The sequence below is a fragment of the Cibotium barometz genome, chromosome 50, assembly GCF_041138505.1.
Source record: "Cibotium barometz isolate CiBa-2024 chromosome 50, ASM4113850v1, whole genome shotgun sequence".
Classification (NCBI taxonomy): Eukaryota; Viridiplantae; Streptophyta; class Polypodiopsida; order Cyatheales; family Cibotiaceae; genus Cibotium; species Cibotium barometz.
Window position 1 is genome coordinate 36,966,426 of NC_141095.1, and position 14,534 is coordinate 36,980,959.

Genomic DNA, 14,534 nt, shown 5'->3' on the forward strand with positions numbered 1-14,534 from the left:
GCTGTGCAGAGGAGAAGAAAAGCATGGGTGGACAAAAATACAAAATATAAGCTCTTCCAAGAAGGTGATCGGGTATAAGAGTGTTCAAGTCAAGAATGGGACACCCTAAGAAACTGAAGCTCAGATGGACGAGACCATATTAGACCATGGTTACCCAAGAACAAGCAACCTTCTACCTATCATTACCAGATGGGATCCCACTTCCCAAGCTAGTAACTGGATTTAAACTAAAGCCCTACTTTGAGAAGATAGGATAACGATCCGCTGGCACTTTGTCAGAGCCACAAGATCAAGTACTAGAAAAAGGGCTGTACAACAATCTAATAGAAAAATAGGGGTGGTAAGAACAACAATTCAAAATAGAAAAGCTACAAATTCAAATTACAATAATAATAGCTATACTTGATGTTTATGGGAGAGATGACTACCTGACAACGTAAATTACAATGTTTTGTTGTACCTGATGCTGAACAAAAAAGTGGGTCAAGAATGTCTTTTTCTGAAAACTGCAATGGTGAATAGCTAAGATGCATCCTTCTGAAACCAACAACCTTGAAGAGATTGGGAAAGAACAAACTGAATTTTTTTTCAATGCTCTCTTAAAGATATCTGCTTCATATGGATAGTTTCTTTTTAACCGAGCACACCACTATTTGAAAAATTTGCATTTTCTTAAGCATGCCTCTTCTTTGTATGCTGTAATAATTGGAATTCATATATTTAAACCAAAGAAAGGCACCTACTCACACGTTTATTTTTTCATTTCGCATGGAACTGATTCGTCCCTCGCTTTTTTTTTATACATTTCAAAATATCAAAATAGTTAAAATGGGTTTTGCCTTCTTTAAAAAATTGGACAACCTATTTTCAAGAGGTTTCGCGAAGTTTCAGTAACATTTTTGCCATCAATAAGTGACTGGTCTTCCTTCTTGGCCTAAGACACCACCAACAAGTGCTAAACTACTGGCATCAGCAAACTACTTCAAATTTCTTGGTGAAATCAGGAAGTTTCAGGACTGGGGAAGAAGTAATAATGGCCTTGAGCTAATCAAAACTATTTTGATAGATTGGCAGCCACACTATTTTACAATCCTTCTTAAGAAGATCCGTCAAGGGTGCAGCTACCAAGGCATAATCCTTGATAAAATTCCTATACCATCCTGTGATTCCCAAAAACCCATGAACTTCACGAACTGATTTAGGGGGTGGTCACTCCAGTATATCTTTGACCTTGGTGGGGTCTACTGATATGCCGTCTTTGGAGACGATGAACCCAAGATACTCAATTTGATGAGTAAAGAAGGTACATTTGCTCTTCTTGGCATAGAGTTTATGTCTACATAGCAATTGCAGAACCCTATGCACATGCTCCTCATGCTCTTCCATTGACTTGGAGTAGACTAAGATATCATAAAAAAAACAAGCACAAATTCATCCAAGTAAGGACGTAATATATCTTGCATTAGGCAGTTGAAGGTTGCAGAGCATTGGTCAATCCGAATGACATTACAATAAACTCATAGTGACCATAACGAGAATTGAAGGCTGTCTTGGGTATATCTGCTTCCTTGACTCTGATCTGATAGTAACCAGACCTCAAATCTATTTTTGAGAAAACTGTGGCCCCACGAAGTCTATCAAGAAGCTCGTCAATGCGAGGGATAGGATACTTATTCTTGACAGTGACTTGATTTAGCCCTCGATAATCTATGCAAAGGTAGAGAGTTCCGTCCTTCTTCTTTTGGAAAAGAACAGGTGCCCCCCCCAAGGAGAGCTTCTAGGGCATACAAATCCTTGCTCAATGAGTTGGGAAAGTCGTTCTTTAAGTTCAATGGCTTCAAGGAGGGACATTTTATAGGGCATTTTTGAGATGGGTTGAGCTCTAGGCATCACCTCGATTTCATGATCAACTTCTCGAGGAGGCGGTAGCCCTATAAGCTCATTAGGAAAGATGTCAGAGAATTCTTGGAGCGAAGAGAGTTCTGTCTCCTTACTAGGTTCAATGGCTTTGTTGAGCTTGACTAGGAAAACTTGCTGACCCTTACGTGCTCCCATGAGAAGATGTTTTGCCTTGACTACCCTAGATTTAGGTTTGGTTATTTTCCCCTGAACGGATACTACTTGGCCATGCTCATTTTCAAAAGTGATACTCCCCTAGTTACAGTGAATGCTAGCTTTGTTTGCAATTAACCAGTCCATCCCAAGAATTCCATCATAAATTCTTAATCGCAAGACTCTAAAGTGGGCATGAGTTTGCTCATTACCCAGTTCAAAATCAAGGTTTCCTATAGAGTGGTGAGATATTACTTCTTTCCCACTGGCTAACTCTAGAATCATTCTTCTAGCTGTTTTTTGACCCAAGTTTAATTTTTGCACACCTAGGAGAAAGAAATGAATGGGTACTGCCACAATCAATCAAAAGCTGGAATTGCTTACCGTGATGGGGTTTGGATTACACCAAATTGTTGATTTGGACCTTGGTGTTCTACCACGGCATGGACGGTGGCACGTTCTTCTTCAGCCATTTCCAAGGTTGGTTCTTCACTTATAGTACATGCGGTTCTAGCAAATGATCCTCCACGGCCTCTGCCACATCCACTGCCTCTTACACCTTGGTGGATAGGGGTTCCACGGCCTTGATTTCCTCTGCTACCTTGGGGAAATGATGTTGCCAGCTTGGGACAGTTGGCCCTAAAGTGTCCCGGCTCATTGCATTCAAAACACAGAGGGCCTTCTCTGAAATAAGCAGCATACGAGCGGGGAAGGTGCCAGCCTCCATTTGCGTGCCGGACCGCCCGAGGGGGGTGAAAATGTTTTTCCAGCGAAAATGTCTGGAATGTTCCCCTGGTCATTGGGGTGCAGACCGTTTGTCAATTAGACATCCGGTCGTGCATTTATTAAGGTTTAAAAGTTATCATTTTTAACTAAAAATAACCAAAATTCACGTCCATAGTGTCTGTTTTGGATGCTGTAAAATCCTATTATAGGGCAAAATCACGAGCAAATTCCAAATTTGGACTCAGAACTTGATGATTCTAAGTAGAAATGGCTTGTTTATTAAAATCATTGATTTTTACACCATAAAAACTCATAAATTCATCTATTACATGGACATTTTTTTATTAATGAAGATGGGCATGCTATAATATTCATGAGTGATCCCCCGAGTATGCTACTCATGTTGTCACAATAAATGACAAGTCACCTATCCACATGCTCACACATATCACCAAGCAGATTTTAAAACCAAGGTACCTCCCAAGATACCTAACTAGCAGCACCCCTCTACTCAACAAAAAAACTATTAGCTATTTCTTACTACTCCAACTCATAGTAGCACTTCCAAACAAAAACATAAAGCCACCACTAGTAGACCTCCTGTCTCCAACCCATCAGCCTAATCAATATCTGTGTACCCATGTAGCTATATAGATCTATGTACCAGTCTCATAAAAAAGTCCATAATCATCAGTGGACTTTGTGTACATGAGAATCTATCTAGCCACATCCAAGTGTGTCTTCCTAGGGGACTGCATAAACTGACTCACAAGTCCAAACATAGCTGAAGCTCAGTAATGGTTATGTAGATCAAGCTACCCAGTATGCGCTTGTGCATAGTGGGGTCCTCCAAAAGCTCACCTATGTCCGTGGGGAAAGCTTTGTGTTTTGCTTCAATGGCATTGAAATAGACTTACAGCCTATCATACCATACTTGGAAAACATGTCCAAGCCATACTACCTCTGTAATAACAAAACGCCGTGAGGTGATCTCACCACATATATGCCCAAGAAATACCGTAGCTCACCCAAATACTTCATCTCAAACTTTGACTTCCAAAGCCTCCTAACATCATTTATGTCAGCATCACTATCACCAAAGATAATCAAGTCATCCGCATAAATGACTAATAGTATTATCCCTTTATCTGTCTTTTTCACATATTAAAGTAAAAAATATCCATTGGATATCTAAAATCCAATGGTAACAAGATACTCCCTTATCTTGTTTGACCACGCTCTAGGTGCCAGCGTTAAGCCATACAGAGCTTTTGCGTAACCTGCACATAAACTCCGGGTGTGCATCACTCACATAAACTAGTGGCTATAGCATGTATACTTTTTCTTGCAAATCACCATTGAAGAAGGCATTCTTTACATCCATTCGATGTAAAGACAAACCCTTTGCTATATCCATAGTAATGATAGCTCACGCGGTTGCCATTCTCGCACAACTGGGCCGAATATCTCCTCCTAGTCAATGCCATAAGTCTTTGCATAGCCCTTAACAACCAATCTTGCCTTATATCTGCTCACTGAACCATATGCGTTATGTTTAACCTTATTTACACCCACTTACATCCAATTGTTTTCTTTTGCTTAGGCAAAGGCACTAACTCCCATGTTGCATTTGCATCCAATGCTACCATCTCTTCATTCATGGCATATTCTTATTTTTTTCCAATTTGCTACTCAAAACAAATGGGCTCCAACTCCTGTATGGCTTTAATCATGTAAGCATAATGATGGGATGTATATCCATCATATCATAGCCTTTTAAAATGGTACCTAACCCTCGTAGACCTATGTACACATGGATCATTGCTAGGTTTCCTCAAAATTGTCAATAGGGTACTACCTAGCCATGTAAGCATAATGTTGGGATGTATATCCATCATATCGCACCTAACCCTCATACACCTGCATACACCTAGATCACTATAATACTAGGTGTCCTCAAAATTACTCTAGTTCTCCTTACACTAGGAGTAGCCATAAATGAAATGCCAAACTCCTCATCAAGGCTCTACTCAAAGTTGCTAGAGTTACCGCCCACATATGAGTGACATGTTAACAGATCAGACAAAAAAGACTGATCTACCTTTTCCTTATCTTTGCATGATCCATGTGTACCTGCATCTGTCCTCAACATGCCTGACCATGGACTAACAATGGATCCGCGACTAGAGGACTCTTCTGATCCACTAAGCACCTATGATGATTGCTACTCTACATGTGGTAGGATGGTTGCAAGATGAGGGTACTCACTTTTGTTCACTCTCTCTAAAATTGGGACATGGACACAACTCGGGCGGCGGAGTACCTCGATCATGATATCGCCATCAATTAAAACAAGACACGTGCCTCCTGAGCCTATAGTGCCATATCTCGAACGAGATACCAACTAACGCCATGCCAGCAAGTTCGGGTTTCAAGTCACCATCCATGTCACCAGTACATGTCACTGCCACCACATTATCTCGATCGAGATATGCATGCCACTCGGATCCACGTCAATGCCACGGTGGATCTCCCTAGACATCCCACTCAAATGTACATTTAGCATATTCAATGATGCCATCTACACCACCCACATATCTCGAACGAGATAATGAAATATAATCTCGACCATTAAAAAATCTCGTTCAAGATATCGAGATGCAATCTCATCCATCCACATATCTCGTTCGAGATACCAAGATGAAATGGAAGCCATTCAAAAACCTCAAACAAGATACATCTACACAATCCGACCCGTCCATTCGAAATTATGAAGGCTCAATGATGGGATAGTACTAGAGATAAGTGTGGGACAGTACTAGAGATGTGTGATTATATAGGAAAAATAGGTTATCCACTTCAAATTTCATTGGATTTGCTATCTAAGATTGATTGGATAATTAAGATAAACTTAAAGTAATTAAAGATAAACTATTATCCACTCAAAAATCAATATTATTAATAATAAGTCTAAATATTTATCATTACTAAATATATAGATATAACTTCAAATATATCTTTTGTTTTATAAATATATAACTGCATTTTCTTTTATAATGTATTTTTTTAAATTTTATTCAAAGATTTATTCTATACATAAAATATTTTCAAGAAATATTAAATTTAAAAAAATAAATTTTTTAAATTAAATAACATGAACTTTAAAAATAATATTATTTATCTAGTTCCAAAATATAGTCCTTTAAAATTAGTGATTTTAAATTCTTTTATATTAATGAGTTATATATTTCATTATTTAAAATTATATATTTTATTTCTTTTTTTAAAAAATACTAAAAATATACTAAATTAACTTTTTCAAAAATATGGTTTTGAAAAAAATGGAAAGATGGAAGGAGGCACCACGTGTCATATGCGTGCATGACACGTGGCATTTTCTTGACATGTGGCACTATTATGGCTGATGTGGCAATTCCATGATGTGGTATGCCATGTCACCAAATGCAAGGCGGCATGCAAAGGTGGAAAGAAGATGTGGCATTAATGATGACTAGGATGATGAGGTGGGGAGTCAACTAGGTTGACCATGTTGACATGGAGGGTGGAGGTGGCAAGGTGAGGTGGCAAGCTGCTTATGTGGATCCTCTCGAAGCTGATGTGGACATAAAGTAGCATGCATATATAAAATTTGTGCCTACCCAAGCCTCACACATGGAATGATATCCAGGCTTTGAAGTTTACCAAGCCTAGATTTCCAAACCTAACTAGGATTGGTTTTAGACTTGAAAAGGGGACAGTGGACACAATATGGGATTTTTCTCTTGGGAGGATTGAAAATGGACCTTTCCATACTCAAATTAAGATAATTTTTTTTAAATAAACTCATGGAAATAAGTATTTTAATCCCTAGAGTTTTTAGATTGAAAGATTCAATATTTGATTTTCTAGAATTAAATTATAATTGATTTAATGGGCCTCTAACAGTCATAACAAATTTTCCAAAGTAAATCTACAAAAATCCAACCATTAGATTTGTAATTTTACCTTAGACCCACATTCTACTAATCTTTGCCAATCTAATCATCATGAGATCCATACAAATTGAGCATTTTAAATGGTAGATGTGGTGGGAGGACAAAATAGTATGTTTTTTAACAATTCTAATGTCTTTTAAATAATATAGAAAATAGTAAAACACATCAAAATTTACTCGATAAATCAAGTTAAGCTCTATGTTATTTGAATTTGTGATATTCAAAGTGGGAACATCATATGAGTAATAATGTAAAAGCTATAGGCAATTTACTCACATTTAGTGTACCTGTCCAAACCTCCGACATGGCCTGTATACAATTTTGGTTCCCAAAGAAAAGGGGATTTTCAATTATTGGATACTCGATCAGATTATAGTTTTAGGTGCCCAACTTTGCATATGATGTTTCATTACGAGACCTTGAAGTGAAACTCCTTGGCTAACTAGGAGAGATTGGCTATTCTTCTTGAAAAAATGCATGTTTTCAGGCTAAAGCCAAGGGTGCCCACTAAAAGAAACTAGATAACCTCATCTTGCAACCACTCGGTATAGCATCAGTACTTTTGACATCTCTATCTTATGCTTCCTTTACTACTAGTGCATATAGCTTTTTCGCATCTCACGAGAGGTTGGATTATAACTTCTACAATCTTTCTGCATTTTTGTGACTTTGGATCCAACTTTATGCTCTAATATTTGGAACATGAAGTACATCTTCCAAGTAATTCATTTTTTCATATTGCATATACAATGGCACTTTACCAACATGCGCAATGGGATGCACAATATCATTACCTGTTTCTACATAACCTAGTTTTTCCATTTTTGCATATCTCTAAACTAATCACAATGGCTAGTCATGTGGCTAGAAGAACCATAATTAACATACCATATATCCTTAAATCTTGACATATCTCTTATTATGGTGCATCACAAACAACTACTTCTATCATCGCCACCATGTTTACTAGATGATGCATAGTTGCCTTGTTGGAAATTTTCACTTTTAATGTCATTTTACTTTTTAAAGTAGTCTTTTGTATGATTGCTACTAATGTGCTGTGAATCATTGTACTATTGTTGTCCATAATTTTGGTTTACATATTGGCACCTTGGCCCAACAGACCTCTACCTCTATCTAAATTAGAGTAGAAGGCTCCTGTTCTGATGTGTTCTTGCTTTGTGAAGAAGATTCCTAACCTGGAGACTTTTCTTCTATGATCAACATACACATTAAGTCCTAAAAGTTGGGAACATTCTTCATGACTGCAATGGAGGTCTTGAATGGCTTGTATTCTTTGCCAAGCCCATTTAGACACACAGCAATCACTTAGTCATCACTTCCACCGATACATTAATAGACACAAGGGATTTAACAATGTCCTTGATCTTTAAAGCATACTAATTGATAGTCATTCTTTTATTCTCCACACTATGTAGCTCTTGTTTTAGATGTCGTTTCCTTGCCTTTGTGTTGGTCTAGAACATCTACACTAGGTTCTGCCATGCAACTGTTGGAGTATTAGCATCCTGTATGTGTCCTATAATTGTTCCTATGACACTGATTGAAAGACAATACACGAATTACCTGCGGCACCCTGGTCCCAATGCTTGAATGCCTTTATATGTTCTAGAGTGGCATTCTCTTCACCCAACTCTAGAGACTCCTCACCGTCTCCTTCAACATAGTCCCAAAAATCCACATTCTAAGCTTCCAAGTATGGAGGCTGTTCTTATCCAGCTTCTCATTGACAAACTGATTGAGTCCGTGAGACATGTTTGCCTGAACGACCAAAAATCTACATATAGATAATTTCAATTTGCAATCTTTAACACAACAATATCTTCTGGGATTGTTGCAGTGGTCTTCAGCACAACTTGTATGTCACTAGATATGACTAGAGTACATGTACATATACCTAAGATCAGCAATACATCCGCAAACATTGTCTGTAGTCCCAAAATGCATTGTTACACTGCAATAGCCAAATTTTGACCAGAGACAATTCTCAACTAGAACTTCCCAAAACTATTGAAAACACCTTGCAGTGATCAAGCTGAGGCGGCTGAAACATGCTCAAAACAAGATTTTGGCTACCAAACCTCAGTACAAAGTAGGCACCTCTAAGCCTTTGAAAACAGCTCCTCAATTGGAATTGTGTCATACCTAAACAAGAAAGGGAAGGAATGATGATGCTCTTACCCATGTACCGCTTCCTTGCTTGCTTTGTTCTTGCCTCCTTAGCTCTCAAATGAACCGGAGCTCTGATACCATAAAGAGAATGTGAGGGAGAGGGAGAGCTATGCAAGCAAACGTGTACACACACATAAGAGAGCGCAAAACACAAGAGAGAGATAAATGGCTAAATTTTCTTGTATCTTCTTCTCTTCTCTACGACTATATAACTAAAAGATAAGAGTACATACTATAAGGGAAAGTACTCTCCTACAAATCATACAATGGTCGTGAACTCGACTATATGAGAGCTCATGTTATAACTATGCCATGATAACTCTAGTACTCCAAAGTGACTATCATACAGCTTGTCGTCTATTGTGGTATATCAACCATAATCTTACTAACCATGCTAGTGGAATAAGTGCAGAAGCTATCATCTTGGCGGGTCATGAGTGTCCACAGCACTAGTTGAGCTCAATATCTCAACAACACCCGTAACAAGAAATTTCCAACAGTAGTATTCAAATTCCTAGACAATACTTCCTTTTGTGGAATGTCTCTCTAACGAGGGTTGGGCTTCCTTTTTTTCGAAAGAAATTGCTGAGACAGATTATTGGAAATTCCCAATACAGTATTAGAATTGCCAGGAAATCCTACCTTTACTAGGAACTCTCTTTGGCAAGGGTCACCTTTCTTGCCAACTGACCAAGTGAAAAGGCTAGTGTTTCATGTCCTAATGATCACCACATAAATATGTTGTACTAATGGTCTGACTAGTGTGGAAGTACAAACTAGCCTAATCACAATAGATAGTACTGCCAATGTGGAAGTATTATGTGGAATCATGAAATGTAATGAGTAGATTGAAGTATTGCCATTTCAATTGATTTCAAGATTATTAAAGTTTGACAATTATGTTTGGATAGGATATTCCTGAAATGTGAAAACACCTCTTCCATCTTCACTGATTGCTCCGACCTCACCAATCACTGCCATCATCGCTGGTGCTCTTCGATCTCTCCGTTCCTTGCCTTCGCCAGCTCACAAAACACCATCATCATCGCCGTGCTCTTCGAGCTCTCCGTTCCTTGCCTTCACCATCTTCACCAAGCTCTTTGACCTCACTGGCTGCAATCGTTACCACTGCTCTTCCAGGTCTTCGTTCCTTGACTCTGCCCATAGTTATCAATACGCTTGAACGTATTTAATACAAGCCAAATGCAAACGAATGCATACGGCTAAAGAAACCAATGCAATATAATGAAAATCAATAATAAATTGTAGAATTGTAGGACATTTTGTGTATAATATGATCAATCGTAGGTAAGACCTATACAAACGTAAAAAAATGCGTTTTAATTATGAAAATGCCATTTTCATGCAACTATGCCTTTGCCATCTTCATTGAGCTCTCTGAGCTCATCGACTTGCCATTTTTGTCAGTGCTCTTTGAGCTCTCTGTTGATGACCATGTTGATGATGGCAAAATTGATGATGCCATTTTTGTCAGTGCTCTTTGAGCTCTCTGTTGAAACACTTGCCAAGTCTATATAAGCCGTCTCCTGGCCATCAAGCCACACTTGGCCACTATCCAGTGTCTAAACTGGGAACTATTGGATGCTTGGATGCTCCCCACAAAATGGCTACTCCTCCATTAGGGGAAGGTTGAGGTCTATAGGGGCCCTTTAAGCTACCATATTATGATTTTAATGACTTTTTGTTAAAACGTTAAGTTTCTTTGACTTTAGATACCTTCTTGTTCTTCAAATGGCTAGAAGTTTGAATTTCAAAGTTTCCCGCCAAAATTAAATTTGAAATCGAGCGAGCAAAACTCTATCATGTGACATATCTATGGAAAGAGCTCGACGAGTAGATTCTGGATCTGTAATCTCCGACAAATTTTGAGCTCATATGTAGAAGTTATGGACGTCCGAAATTTCAAAAACTTTCCCCTCCACTTTTTGGAAATGAAAAGTGCAAAAAGGCATCTTCTAGAGAATCTTTTGACCACCTTTAATCACCCAACATTTTTGTATACATGGCATCACACGATTGGCTCTTTTCCTTAATAACCTTTTAATCACATGGCATCTTAAAGGGCCCCTATAGACCTCAACCTTCCCCTAATGATAAAAGGGGCCTTATATAATAGGAGCACATCTGACACTTGGGTCAACATCCCTATCTATATTTTATTGTATTAGTGCTACATGCCCCCTTGTTAACCCTTACTGACATCAATTGTATATTGTAATAAGAGAGTTAGTCCATAAAAGTATAAAGTCACAATTTGAGGAGGAGCCTTGGAGCTACCACAACGGAGAAGCCAATTACGATGTTCATTCAATGAGTTGCTTCATCAATGTCATCTTCTGTTTTACGACTTATGGAATTACTCATTATGCAAGTTGCATCTCTAACTTTGCAATCGTGGCATCTTTTGCATTCAGTACAACAAAGATTACTTCTTCTGAAGTGGCCCTTACAGTTTGCAGCTCTACGTACTTTGCATTTGAAGTCTACTTCTCTTGGTAGCCTCTTATCGTTTCATCTTTGCATTTGAAGTCGTGCCTCTTGGTCAACCAAGAAGTCTCTACTTCTTGGTAGCCTCTTATCGTTTCATCTTTGCATTTGAAGTCGTGCCTCTTGGTCAACCAAACACTTGGTCATTAACAAAAAATCAATAGTCTACTATCCACATTACAAATAATGGGCAAGTAGAATCCACCAAGCATGAGAGTGGAAGTGTAGAAGCCGCTTTCTTCAAATCAATCTATGTAGCACTGATTAGAACAACTGCTACCACTGGAAGAGGGTAGAAAAGTGTCAAACTAGTAGAAGCTGTGCAGAGGAGAAGAAAAGCATGGGTGGACAAAAATACAAAATATAAGCTCTTCCAAGAAGGTGATCGGGTATAAGAGTGTTCAAGTCAAGAATGGGACACCCTAAGAAACTGAAGCTCAGATGGACGAGACCATATTAGACCATGGTTACCCAAGAACAAGCAACCTTCTACCTATCATTACCAGATGGGATCCCACTTCCCAAGCTAGTAACTGGATTTAAACTAAAGCCCTACTTTGAGAAGATAGGATAACGATCCGCTGGCACTTTGTCAGAGCCACAAGATCAAGTACTAGAAAAAGGGCTGTACAACAATCTAATAGAAAAATAGGGGTGGTAAGAACAACAATTCAAAATAGAAAAGCTACAAATTCAAATTACAATAATAATAGCTATACTTGATGTTTATGGGAGAGATGACTACCTGACAACGTAAATTACAATGTTTTGTTGTACCTGATGCTGAACAAAAAAGTGGGTCAAGAATGTCTTTTTCTGAAAACTGCAATGGTGAATAGCTAAGATGCATCCTTCTGAAACCAACAACCTTGAAGAGATTGGGAAAGAACAAACTGAATTTTTTTTCAATGCTCTCTTAAAGATATCTGCTTCATATGGATAGTTTCTTTTTAACCGAGCACACCACTATTTGAAAAATTTGCATTTTCTTAAGCATGCCTCTTCTTTGTATGCTGTAATAATTGGAATTCATATATTTAAACCAAAGAAAGGCACCTACTCACACGTTTATTTTTTCATTTCGCATGGAACTGATTCGTCCCTCGCTTTTTTTTTATACATTTCAAAATATCAAAATAGTTAAAATGGGTTTTGCCTTCTTTAAAAAATTGGACAACCTATTTTCAAGAGGTTTCGCGAAGTTTCAGTAACATTTTTGCCATCAATAAGTGACTGGTCTTCCTTCTTGGCCTAAGACACCACCAACAAGTGCTAAACTACTGGCATCAGCAAACTACTTCAAATTTCTTGGTGAAATCAGGAAGTTTCAGGACTGGGGAAGAAGTAATAATGGCCTTGAGCTAATCAAAACTATTTTGATAGATTGGCAGCCACACTATTTTACAATCCTTCTTAAGAAGATCCGTCAAGGGTGCAGCTACCAAGGCATAATCCTTGATAAAATTCCTATACCATCCTGTGATTCCCAAAAACCCATGAACTTCACGAACTGATTTAGGGGGTGGTCACTCCAGTATATCTTTGACCTTGGTGGGGTCTACTGATATGCCGTCTTTGGAGACGATGAACCCAAGATACTCAATTTGATGAGTAAAGAAGGTACATTTGCTCTTCTTGGCATAGAGTTTATGTCTACATAGCAATTGCAGAACCCTATGCACATGCTCCTCATGCTCTTCCATTGACTTGGAGTAGACTAAGATATCATAAAAAAAACAAGCACAAATTCATCCAAGTAAGGACGTAATATATCTTGCATTAGGCAGTTGAAGGTTGCAGAGCATTGGTCAATCCGAATGACATTACAATAAACTCATAGTGACCATAACGAGAATTGAAGGCTGTCTTGGGTATATCTGCTTCCTTGACTCTGATCTGATAGTAACCAGACCTCAAATCTATTTTTGAGAAAACTGTGGCCCCACGAAGTCTATCAAGAAGCTCGTCAATGCGAGGGATAGGATACTTATTCTTGACAGTGACTTGATTTAGCCCTCGATAATCTATGCAAAGGTAGAGAGTTCCGTCCTTCTTCTTTTGGAAAAGAACAGGTGCCCCCCCCAAGGAGAGCTTCTAGGGCATACAAATCCTTGCTCAATGAGTTGGGAAAGTCGTTCTTTAAGTTCAATGGCTTCAAGGAGGGACATTTTATAGGGCATTTTTGAGATGGGTTGAGCTCTAGGCATCACCTCGATTTCATGATCAACTTCTCGAGGAGGCGGTAGCCCTATAAGCTCATTAGGAAAGATGTCAGAGAATTCTTGGAGCGAAGAGAGTTCTGTCTCCTTACTAGGTTCAATGGCTTTGTTGAGCTTGACTAGGAAAACTTGCTGACCCTTACGTGCTCCCATGAGAAGATGTTTTGCCTTGACTACCCTAGATTTAGGTTTGGTTATTTTCCCCTGAACGGATACTACTTGGCCATGCTCATTTTCAAAAGTGATACTCCCCTAGTTACAGTGAATGCTAGCTTTGTTTGCAATTAACCAGTCCATCCCAAGAATTCCATCATAAATTCTTAATCGCAAGACTCTAAAGTGGGCATGAGTTTGCTCATTACCCAGTTCAAAATCAAGGTTTCCTATAGAGTGGTGAGATATTACTTCTTTCCCACTGGCTAACTCTAGAATCATTCTTCTAGCTGTTTTTTGACCCAAGTTTAATTTTTGCACACCTAGGAGAAAGAAATGAATGGGTACTGCCACAATCAATCAAAAGCTGGAATTGCTTACCGTGATGGGGTTTGGATTACACCAAATTGTTGATTTGGACCTTGGTGTTCTACCACGGCATGGACGGTGGCACGTTCTTCTTCAGCCATTTCCAAGGTTGGTTCTTCACTTATAGTACATGCGGTTCTAGCAAATGATCCTCCACGGCCTCTGCCACATCCACTGCCTCTTACACCTTGGTGGATAGGGGTTCCACGGCCTTGATTTCCTCTGCTACCTTGGGGAAATGATGTTGCCAGCTTGGGACAGTTGGCCCTAAAGTGTCCCGGCTCATTGCATTCAAAACACAGAGGGCCTTCTCTGAAAT